Raw genomic sequence first — 12,689 nt, forward strand, 5'->3', positions numbered from 1 at the left:
CCTGGCGAGGGCGGCCAGGAAGGCTTTCCAGAGAAAGTGGCTGTGGAGTTCTGATGTAGTCTGGGCAGTCCAGACAGGGTAGACAGGGCGGCATGGGTGTGGCTGAGAACTGGGTAACACTCCCTCTGGAAGTCCCTGAATAAAAGGAATCTGGTTTGCATGAGGACTTGACCAAGGGTATGGCAGGTCTCTGGGGTGGAAAACTAGGACGAGGCAGGGGTGATCCATTTTCTGAATTCCAGGAAATCAGGGAGGGAGTGGGGTCGAGTCCTGTAGGCTGTAAGTGTGGTGCTGGCAGGCCGAGGAACAGCCACAGCCAGGCTGTGGGGAAGAAGGCTGGGAGCTGCCAGCAGGCCTGGGGCTCAGCCTCAGTCAGAGGTGGGTCCTGCCGGAATGCCACTGGCACGGGCCACAAGGCTGTACTGCAGCCTCCCTTTCAAAGTCCAGAGCCCCTAAGGAGCTAGGATGGAGGCTTCACCGGTTGCCCCCACCAAAGCTGGCTCCCAAGGAATACTGCTACTCCTTTCAAAGGAGCTCAGCTCAGTTCTTACAGGAAAATCATCAGAGGAAGTACAGTACGGAGGACACCCAAATCGTCTAGTTTTCTAAGCAAGCCTTCCCCATCCAACTGGCCCCAAGCCTGCCTCCTCATGCGTTCCCAACAGCACTAGGGTTTTCTCTACACACACACAAACACACATACACACAGAGGTTTCTTCACAGTGAGGCTGGCTTTTTTGGCCCAACACAAAAGTAGCCCTGAGAGCTTGCTGCCATATGAGCTCCAATAGTCAGGGACCTGAAGATAAGACAGGCCACAATGAGGCTAAAGAATTGCGTGTGAAGGCCGGGCTCCATGGCTCACGGCTGGAATCCCAGCACTTTAGGAAGCTGAGGCGGGTGGATTATTTGAGGTCAGGAGTTCAAGACCAGCCTGTCCAACACGGTGAAACCCCGTATCTACTAAATATACAAAAATTAGCTGGCTGTAGTGGCAGGCACCTGTAATCCCAGCTACTTGGGAGGCTAAGACACAAGAATCGCTTGAACCTGGGAGGCAGAGATTGCAGTGAGCCGAGATCTAGCCACTGCACTCCAGCCTGGGCAATAGAGGAGACTCAGTCTCAAAAAAAAAAAAAAAAACAAAACAAAAAACAAAAACAAGCTTTGCGTGTGGACACCCTCCTCCTCCTCCCACTCCTTCCTCTGACCCACACACCAGGTCCCATGACACACACGTTTCCACAGGCCAGGCGGACCGTGCTGCCATCTCTGAGAAGCAAAACAAGGTTTCCCTGAGGGCCTCCGAGACACCCGGGGGCAGATGTCCAGGCCACTGGCTACCAGGGCTTGACCTCTGAAGAGACGTCTGGAAACACGGCCTGGGAGTCAGCTGCCCCGGGGCTGGGGGTAGGATGCTCACAAGTCCCACATGAAGGACACTGCGCTTCCTCAGAGAGTGTCAGAATGGAAAGAGATGTGGGTCCAGTTCCAAGAGGGGCTGGCCCATAGCTGTAAGGAGGAACCAGGGGCCTGTGGTGCCCGCAGTGATTCGATCAGGAGACAGTGAGGCCGGATCGAAAGCTGGGAGGGCCGGCGCAGATGAAGACTGCGGGGTGGCCGCTAGATCTGGCAGCTTCTGCTATGAGCCCAGAGTCAGCCCCTCAACATCTTCATTTGCAAGCCGGTCCCGACTTAGAGCAGCGCCTCTGAGCTGCAGGCATTCCCAGCTCAGTCCAGTCCAGCTCTCCACTATCGAGAAAGAAGGCCCAGTGGGGGAGCGGCTCTGGGTCCCCATCCTGGGCTGGGGCAGCCAGGGCGGGGGCGCACCCGACTCCCCTGGCCCTTCTTACAAGCAGGCTTCACTCAAGGCCTAGCTCCTCCCTGCGGCAGGCACTTCCCAGTCTCCCGCGGCGTCCCCGTCCCCACCTCTCCCTCCTCCCGCCTCTCCTTCCTCCTCCCCGCTGCAGGGCCTCACAAAGCAGAGGCGACCGCAACCCCCGCAGTCCGCGGGCTCCGGCGCCCCTACTGCAGCAGCCCGGGGAGGGGAGAGGACAGCCCCGCGGCAGCGCAGAAAAGGCGCCCCTACGCCGCGAGGGGCTGGGAGTTTGGGGGGGGGGGGTCTCTGAAATGGGAGTTTCCCCGCCCGGCCCAGGGGCAAAGGCGACTTGCTGAAACCGGATGGGCCGGCGGCGGAACTCCTACCCGAGAGTCCCACCCCGAAGATGCCCAGGCTCGGGAGGGCGTCTCCGCCCACAAAGCCCCACTACCCGGGCTCTCGGCTCGGAAACAGCAGCCCTCTAGCCCCGCGCACTCGCACAGCCCCCAGCCTGCAGGCTCGTCTCCGGCCCCGCCCCGTGCTCTGGGTTCTGCCGCCGGTGCAGCCTGGCCCCGCGAGATCTCGGGACGCGGGATCGGGCCGGTGGGAAGCACAGTGCCCTGGCGAGGGTGGGCGAAAGAGGCCCCGGGATCTGCCCTCCGCCTACCCGCCTAGGGCCGCTAGAGGGCCTGGCTGGGAGACCCTTTCCGGGAGCTAGGCTGAGGCCTCGCTGGAGCCCCCGGTGGCTGGTCTCGGGAAAGGCCGCGATGTTACTTCTCACACAATGGACCCCACCCGTGATACCTGCCGACGCCCCGCACGGCCTGGGCACTTTGTGCCATATTGGGGGAGCGGGGAGACGGTCTTTGTGGACAAGGGACAGGAGCCAGGTCGGACTGGAGCGACACTTTCGGGAGTCTGTGCCGCTGGGTGGATGGATGGCCTAGAGGAAGTGGGTGGGAATGTACTCGGGTTGACCCAGTTCTCAGCCAGAAACCGGGAAATCCTTTTTAGTACCAGTCTCTGACCCTCCGCTTCCAATCTATCGCTAAGACCTGCCTGGTCTTCCTGCTAAATAGCAAATTTGCACACTTTTCACTATCGCTATGGCTACCCCCTCTTCCTTCACACATCTCACAATTTGTAATTCAGTCTATGCATCACAGCATGGCACTCAGGTGTAAGAAATGCCGCGTCTTTATTTTGGTAAATCTCATTAAATACACTGGGAGCCCCCTCCTCTCGTTGCCAGGGTTGACAGGAAATCTGATATTAGTCATTTTCCTGGAGCCTTATCCTGTCTTTGGGGCTTCTCACAATTCCAGGAGGCTCAGGCCATCCTGAGAAGAATCTCCATGGCTTTCCTGAGCCCAAGTCAGCAGGGGCTGGCAGCCCCGCTCCCGCTCCCGCTCCCTCTCCCTCTCCCTAGGGCTTGGCTTGGGGGCTCCCAAAGCCTGCCCAAGTTGTGGTATTTCTGCCCAGTTTGCCCAGGCATTCCTATAGCCTCCACATCTGAGCCCATCATCCCTCAGAGGCCCTGCAACGCAGCCCGTAGGCGCCTGGCCCTTTCTGCACACCTTCATTCCCCGAGGCAAGCCACTCCATCCCTCGTCCATCAAAGCACCTGCACTTTCATTCCCTCTCCACCTTGGTCCATCAGTTCAACATCCTCTGCTGGGTGTGGTGGTGCATGCCTGTAGGCTTGATGAAGGCTGCCGTGAGCTCTGATCATTCTACTGTGCTCAAGAGCCCATGTCTTGAAGCAGGGGGAAGGGAGGAAAACCCTCTACGGGGTTGATTCTGGTTCTGGGTGGGCCAGGGCTCCACTATTTTACATTCCTACCCGCAATGTAGGAGGAGGGTTCCAATTTCTCCACATCCTCACCAACACTTGTGTCCATCTTTTTCATGTAGCAGTAATTTCTTTGGCTTGTTCCAGAATCTTACATTTTTTTCTTACACACGAATTGGTATCTAATAAATATAAGTAGACCTTTATTGTTGTGTGGATTAATGGGAATCCAGGAAACAGCTTGTTTTGGCAGGAGGATGGACTCAATTTGGTGTCCAGGAGACTTCTGGACATGGTGATCTGAGCCTGGGAAAGGGGTCTGAGCTGAAGGCGGAGATGCAGACCTCATTGAAATGTGAGCCTCACCAACCCACAGAAGGTAAAAAGGCTATGAGAGAGGGTGAGTTTTCCTAGCAAGAGTGTGGAAAGTGAGAGACGGATGGGGTCAGGACAGAGTGCTGGGAAACACCCACATCCAGGGGACAGGCAGGGGAAGGAGCCCCCAGGTGGAGGCTGCCCTAAAGAAGCAGAGGAGTCAGAGGAAAACTACAAAGGAATGTCATCTTGGGAAAGACATCAAGGATGAAGAGTCAACAGGTTCAGAGACCACAACGGCTTCCGGACAATACAGATTTAGAATCTGTTGGACGAAATGGGCAAAATGTCGTTACATATTGAAGTTTTGTGATGGGTGCTGTTATTTATTTATTTTGAGATGGAGTCTTACTCTGTTGGCCAGGCTGGAGTGTAGTAGTGAGATCTCTGCTCCCTGCAACCTCCACTTCCTGGGTTCAAGTGATTCTCCTGTCTCAGCCTCCCGAGTAGCTGGGACTACAGGCACACACTACCATGCCCAGCTAACTTTTGTATTTTTAGTAGAGACGGAGTTTCACCATGTTGGTCAGGCTGGTCTCGAACTCCTGACCTCATGATCCACCCGCCTCAGCCTCCCAAAGTGCTGGGATTACAGGCATAAGCCACCGTGCCCAGCTATGGGTACTATTATTTAATTGTCATGTATGTTGGAATTTTTTTCATAGGCATGAAATTAGTTGTTGTTTTTTTGTTTTGTTTTTTGAGACTGGAGTCTCACTCTGTTGCCAGGCTGGAGTGCAGTGGCGTGATCTCGGCTCACTGCAATCTCCACCTTCCAGGTTCAAGGGATTCTCCTGTCTCAGCCTCCCAAGTAGCTGGGACTACAGGTGCCCACCACCGTGCCCAGCTAAGTTTTTGTATTTTTAGTAGAGACGGGGTTTCACCATGTTGGCCAGGATGGTCTCGATCTCTTGACCTCGTGATCTGCCTGCCTCGGCCTCCCAAAGTGCTAGGATTACAGGCATGAGCCACTGTGTCCAGCCAAAATTAGTTTTTTTAAAGTAGCAATAAAGAGATCACTGACCTTGGCAATTGCAGACTCTCTGGAGTAGAAGAAACAGAAGCCCGATTTCAGTGAAGGGGGATAAGAAAGGAGAGAAGTCAAGTGTGTTTTCATACCTGATACATAATTTACTGACATCTCATTTAGTAACCACTGAGCACATATAACCCAAGTATCCCTGAGAAAAGAACACAGTATGTGTAACAGTCATTAATTACTTTCACAACCCCTTGGTGCCTCCCGCATTGGGACCACTGTCAGCTAAGCCCAGCCAGCAGTGAGCAGTCCTTCCCCAAAAGGAGGAAAACTGCTTGCTAACTAGCACCAGGCTTCACTCCTAAATGGTAGATACTCCATTGTGATTCTTCTGTCAGAGTCTCTGCCATGGGTTCAAATACCATCCCATCTGCTGCAGACACTTGAGCCACCTTGGGATTGGCTGGGCTATCAAGGCCCATGTGGCAGAGTTGCTTGCCTTTCATTCTGGACCACCTGGAAACTTTCCTTTTCTCTGGGCCCCACTCCAACCCTGCAGTCTCATAGGTTACTCAGTAACCTTATAAGGATCAGAGAAACACACCAATATATGTTGCGTCTAAAATACACAGAAGCCCAAGAAGTGTGCTTATTAGCAGTAAGAGGCAGAAAGCCCAGCAAGTTGTCTTTCACTTTGCAGGGTCTTTCCTGCCATGACCCAGATCACTGAACACCCAGGAGCTTCACGTGGGTGGCAGGCCCCTATGTTCTCACGAGATTTACTTCCATTCTCAGGCACACTTGTGTCTTATTGATGCATCTGAAGTACCCACTGCTTCTCCTTCTCCCAATCCTAGCAACATAGTATAATCAATGTAGTGGACAAATATAATGGCCTGTGATATGGGAGGATGATCAAAATCCACATAGATAGAAAATCAGAGACTTGAGGAGTTTCAAGACAAAATGAGAAAGGTGTACTTCAAGACAAGATGAGAAAGGTGTACTGCTATCCCTGCCAAGAGAAAGAAAACCGCTAAGGGGACTGTCTACAGACGACAAGAAAACATAATTCATCAGATAGTTTTACATCATGGCAGAATAAAATTATAGTTCCCATAAAAAGACCACACCTAGAATAATAGCATCTGCAACTGAACTCACCACCCGAGTAAGCTTACGGTAATGCCCTGTCATCATTCTCCGAGACCCGTGCCTTCTGCACAGACCAAATAGATGAGTTAAATGAAATGTGACAGAAACCACCGTTGCATCTTTCAAGTCTTTGATGGTGGCACAAGTTCCGGTGACTCCCCAGAGTTTATTATTGGTGTATTATTTTGGTAAGAAGGGGAAGATTGAGGGGTTTCCACTTCATCATTTTGCCATAATGATGCTTATTCCACAGGTCTGGAGGCTCATGTGTGAATTCTACCTGTAATTCCAATTATATATTATGAAAGTAAAAAATAATCATCATAATTGCAGAATGAGTTCAGGGTCCCACTGCACTTGGGTCAAAACTCCAATTATTACCTGACCCACCTGAGCCTCTCTCTACACAGCAGCTTTCTGTGTCCTCAGGAATTAACATTAAATAGACTTAACATCCACTAATCCCTGAAAAATTTTCCTTTCACAGAGCACAATTCTCTGGCAAATGGCCCACGACCTTTTGCAGAAGGCTGAAGGAATGATTTACAGTATGTATCTCTGGTGCTATTGAAGGGGCTTTTCTGAAGGGTACCAGCCTCTCTTTCATTCTAGGGACTTGGGGTGAGAGGTTGAGATTCTGTTTTTAGTGGGTCAAGTCAAGCTTCCACTTGCCAGCTCTGGAGGGTTTGTGTTTGTCTGTTTGTTGGTTGTTTTGCTTTGTTGTTTCTGTTATAGAGATTAAGGAGGGCCAGATGCAGTGGCTCATGCCTGTAATCCCAGCACTTTGGGAGTCCGAGGTGGGTGGATCATCTGAGGTCAGGAGTTTAAGACCAGCCTGGCCAACATGGTGAAACCCCGTCTCTACTAATAATACAAAAATTCACTAGGCGTAGTGGCGCATGCCTGTAATCCCAGCTACTTGGGAGGCTGAGGCAGGAGAATCGCTGGAACCCAGGAGGTGGAGGTTGCAGTGAGCCAAGATCGCACCACTGCACTCCCATCTAAAAAAAAAAAGAGAGAGAGAGAGAGAGATTAAGGAGGACCTTAAGAGCTGCCCATCTGTTTGGTCTCCTGGGTGCTATTTGGCCCTTGATTAATCAGCCTTTGCTGAAGACATCTGTGGTCAGAACATGCTGATTGCCACCTGAGGTCTGATGTTCTGGGCGGCCGAGCGCTGTTCGCCCTCTGCTCTCCTGGGGTCCCATTATTTCCACTGAAATCATGGAGTCCATTTTCGTGGCAGCATCTCCCACCAGTATGCCCACGCCACAGAGAGCAAGTGCTGCATCATGTTTCAAAGATGCTCCCCTCACTCATGTGTTTCTGGGTACCTTGGTGAAGGGAGTCTTCCAGGCTGTACAGGAGGAAATTAGGCATGTGGAGCTTAGCCAAGGAGAGGGAGTGGGTCACAGGGCAACAGTCACCTCAACATTCCTCCCTCCCTTGGTCTTTGAATTGCATCTTCTATATTAAAACAAGGAACTTCTGGCATCTCGATTTCAGTAAGCACAGGCCTTGATTGAATCCAGGAGTCAGTCAACCAGCTAAGCAAACAAAACCACTCCTAGCTGCTCACACTGGCACATTGAATCTAGAATCTCAGCTAAATGTACCTATATTAATAAATTCAGCCCAGTGAAAATCATGTTCCTCCCTCCCTGGATTAGCACCCACAGATAACATTCTCATATATGCTATCCAGACTTTTGCTGATATAAGTTAGCAAAATCTTGCAATTCTTTTTATGTGTGTGCTGCCTCCTCCCAGACTTGACTCAGGAATTAGGCAGGCAAGGATCTAACCCATGATGGGGCTGCAGACAACGTGAGTGTGGCATGAAGAGAACTAGCCTCCCCTCAGGTGACATATGCCCACCATATTTTGCTCTAGAAGTGGAGTCTAGTTTTCACGCCTTGAATTTGGGCTGGCCTCATGACTAGCTTTAACCAGGAGAATATGTGATAAGTGACATGATGCAAGAAGCCCAGGCCTCAGATGCTTAGCTCCTGCCTCCATTTTCCCGGAATCCTGAGGTCACCCTGCCATGAAGAAACCGGGAAGAAGGACCCTGTGGACAGAGAGGCCCAGCATTAGCCATCCCAACTATCCCAGCTGAGCCCAGCATCCAGTGATTGCAGTCATCTGAGCAAACCCAATTAAGTCACTACCTGTGAAGTGGCCTGTTACTCAGCAATAAATAACTAAAACACTGCAGGGTAACTTCAAGGCAAGGTCATTGCAACATCTTCAGGCAAGGCGGCAGGAGCCTCCGCAGGCAGAGGAGCAGGGACCGCTTCTGCCACTAGGAGGCGCTGTGAAGTAGGGGTTGTTGGGGCGTGGGCGGGGGGGGGGGGGCCTCTAAATTGTCTGTATCTTCCCACATGACCACTATCTCATTCTCATCCAGGTCTGGGCCCTAAGTTTCACCTGAGACACAGCAGTACCATGGATTCAGTCGATAAATTGACAATGTGATTTGGCAACAGCAGCCTCAAATTCATGTCTTAAGAAATCAGAAGGCCGGGCACAGTGGCTCACACCTGTAATCCCAGCACTTTCAGAGGCCGAGGCAGGTAGATCACGAGGTCAAGAGATTGAGACCATCCTGCCAATGTGGTGAAACCCTGTATCTACTAAATATACCAAAATTAGCTGGGTGTGGTGGTGCGTGCCTGTATTCCCAGCTACTTGGGAGGCTGAGGCAGAAGAATCTCTTGAACCTGGGAGGCGGAGGTCGCAGTGAGCTGAGATTATGCCACTGCACTCTGCCTGGCAACAGAGTGAAAAAGAAGAAGTCGGAAAATGTGGCTCAGTGCACTCTCCTCTGCCTGGAGTTTCCCCTGCTGAGCTTGGGACCTCTGCTTACACCAAAAGTGGGTAAATGGAGAAATGACAGGAAAAAAACAAAGGAAAAGGGCTGTCCACTTCTCAGCGTGCGTCTTTTAAATACAAAGCCACTTCCTCATTCTTGCTGGAGCAGCCAGGTGGGTCAGCGTGAACTGGGTGCGCCCAGAGGGATGGGGCACTGGAGACCACGTGGTGGAGCTGAACAGACTGAGAAAAGTCACACTGAGAAAACGGAAGAAAAATGGCAGCAAGATGCATGAAGGATGGTGTGTCTCCAGGGCACCTGAAGGGATACTGCTGTGCGTGTTTCATGCTTCTGTCTAGGGGCCTAGAAGATTCCCTGGGGGTCATGCTACCCTTTGAAATAGGCCTCTAAGGATGAGGGGCGCTCAACAGGCAGAGATGGGAGAGGTCTGGCACCAGGTAGAGGAGACAGCATGGGCAAACAGGAAGGGGAGATGGTGATAACTGAGTGGGGCAGTAGACGTAGCGGGAGTGGCAGGACAAAGGATTGGGAAACTTGGAGGGGTTGAGTGGCAAAAGCCATCTGTCCTGCCTCTAAGAACACTCACTAACCTGCTGTGTGCCTTATCCAGGGGGCTCCCATCACATAGCAGTTTGATCCTCCGTCTCCCACTTCCACCCTCCTCACCGCCCTCCTCCCTGTGTTCCAGGGTCGCCCTGCCTATTCCAACTGCTGCACCCCCGTTCCAGCTGTTCCGCACATCTGGAATGCCTCTTTCCTTCTTGTCATCCAGCTCTAGCCCCTTCTTCCAGGAGTCTCCCCGACACTTTAGCCCAGCCTGAACCCAAGGCACTGTGGCATAATGGAAAGGATCAGACTTTTTACAGTTGCAGAGAGGTAGGCTCTAATCCCAGCTCTGCTGTATGATTTTTTTTTTTTTTTTTTTTGACAGAATCTCACTCTGTCGCCCAGGCTTTCACTCTGTCTTCCAGGCTGGAGTGCAGTGGCACGATCTTGGCTCACTGCAACCTCCACCTCCCAGGTTCAGTGATACTCCTGCCTCAGCCTCCCGAGTAGCCAGGACTACAGGCAAGCACCACCATGCCCAGCTAATTTTTGTATTTTTAGTAGAGACGGGGTTTCACCATATTGGCCAGGCTGGTCTTGAACTCCTGACCTCGTGATCCACCCACCTCGGCCTCTCAAATTGTTGAGATTACAGGTGTGAGCCACCGCGCCCGGCCTGCTGTATGATTTTGAATCACTACTTTCTCTTATTAGTAACTATTAATAGTATTTATTGGCTATGTATTTGCCAAGTACCATGGATTACCTCATTTAACTTTCACCACAACCTTATGAGGTAAGTACTGTTATCATTTCCACCTTACTACTGAGGAAACTGAAGCTCAGAGAAGGTAAGTAACTGACCCAAGGTCACACAGCTAGGGAGTGGCAGAGCTGGGATGCCCATCAGACCTGTCAGGCTCCAACGCCTCTGCTGCTAAACACCATAGCTCCCACTGGACAGCTTCCTTAGAATGGGCATTTATTAGGCACCTCCTGTGTGCTGGGCATTCTGCTAGGTGCGGTGATGCAGCAGGACACAGGCAGACAAGGGCATGCTCTCCCGGAGGCCACAGCTGGAGTGTCAGGAGGACAACAAGCCCCGTGCTGCAGGGACTGGGGAAAAGATGGGTGACTGCCCCCTGCAAGCTGTGGAGCACGGAGCTCACACATGTCATTGACCTGCTGAGTGGCCTTGAGCTGGTCACTTCACCTCTCTGAACCCCAGTTTTCTTGTTTATAATGTGGGGCAGTAATAGCTACTCCAGAGGGAAGTCTGAAAATTAAATAAAATCATACATGGCAGTGCAGGGCACACAGTAGGCACTCAGGAGAAGGCTAATCCGCATCTCCCCCACTTGCATCCACATCTGGGACCCACACAATCCAACAGGCTCATTATCTCCCAAGACTTTAACAAGCACCAGGGTGAGAATAACAGGGTGATCCCTCCAATGGCCTCCAGGCGGCAGGAAAGCTCCACACAGGGCAGTGATGGGCCACTGGGGACAGCAACACTGGCTGGACCAACCTCTAGAACCCACCCCACCCCTAACTCACCCACCTCTGCCACCTGCACTGCCACTCCCACACCAGCAACTCCAGTCATCACAGACTGGTGTTTGAGATGCAACAGCACAGACCTCTTACCACCCTCCCCACCTGAGTCAGGATGGAGGAGCGTGGCCTCAAGACCCCCTTTGGGTCCTCTGGGTGGCCCCACACCCATGCCTGGCTTATTTTACTGCCCATTCCCACTTGGTGGGGGAGCTGTCACGGGCTGAACTTCAGGGCCAGGAGGCCTGGGTTCCAGTCCAGTCTCTGCCTTCTCTGAGCTGCACCTTGTAAAGTTAGGATGACTTCCCACCTAACAGGGCTACTGCAGGGATTAAGTGAGATGGATACAGATTGTATGCAAGTTAACGCACCTTCTTTACTAGAATCTGTACTCAGTGCTAGGTTCCAGGCACTGTGTTGGGGCCTCTCCTGCCCTTCCTATGTGGCAAAGCAACTACCCTACCGACTAGGATCGAGTCCCAGTCCGGCCCCCACTGACTGTGGGGCCTCAGGCAGCTCACTTAACCGCTCAGCCTGTTATCTCACCTGTAAAATGGGAATAATCCCTTACTAGCCAAGCTGTTAGGAAGCCTGGATAAAATTGTACATATCAAGTATTTGGCACATAGGAGGAGCAAAACACAAAGCAGTACCAGCTGGTTTCACTCAAAGCATTATTCTGATCCAGAAATGCCTACTCACCCTTTAAAGCAGCCCACGTCACCTCCTCCTGGAAGTCTTCCTCGATATGTGCATGATGCTAAACTAGGTGCAGAACTTACAGCAATAGACAAACAACCATGGACCCTCTCTTCCTGGAGCTTCCATTCTAGGAGGGGAGGCATGCAGGGAAGTCTTAAGTGGGTAATTTCACAGTGCTAAGGAGTCAGTAAAGTGAGAAATCATGGTAGAGAAACTGAGGTGGGAGAGGGACTGGTTATGTAGGGTGGTCAGTGAAGGCCTCTCTGAGCAGACGTTTACACTGAATCCTGGATGACAAAAAGCAACCCTGTAAACATCTACAAAAACCGCCTGCCAGGCAGCAAGGACAGCTAGTGCAAAGGCCCTGAGGCAGGGGGACAAGCGTGGCACACAGAACAGATCCAGGTGCCTGGAACACAGTGAGCCCTGAGCACCCTGGTCACTGTCCAAGTCTCCACCTCTAGACAAAGCCCCTTGAAGATAGAGATTTGAATGATTGAGCTGAAGCACAGGACGGCCCTGGGACTCTGAGCAGTCTTGCTGAAACTCTGTTGTGGCAATGACGGGAGTGAATCAGCTAGCCCTTCTGCAGACCCATGTACCTCTTGGTGGCTACTGCTGGATTGCTCAGCCAGGAAAGGGGTCCCTTCCTGAATCAACAATCCCCAGGTCACAATCTTTGGCAGAGGAAAGCTGGAGGTGCCCAGAGAGAAAAATGACCTATCCAAGGTTAAATGGCCAGCAGGCATCAGAGATGGGGCTCCAGCCCAATATCCTCTGCTCCTCTGCCTACCTGGCCACTGGCTCCAGCCTGTGCATCCCTCTCTCTCCCGGAGTTATGGTGTCAGGAGCCCTAAGGACCATGAGGCATCCAACTGGAGGACTGTGTCAAAAGGGACTGTGTTGGGTACCTCCTCCTCGCCTGCTACAA

This window comes from Rhinopithecus roxellana, chromosome 15 (genome assembly GCF_007565055.1).
Source record: "Rhinopithecus roxellana isolate Shanxi Qingling chromosome 15, ASM756505v1, whole genome shotgun sequence".
Lineage (NCBI taxonomy): Eukaryota > Metazoa > Chordata > Mammalia > Primates > Cercopithecidae > Rhinopithecus > Rhinopithecus roxellana.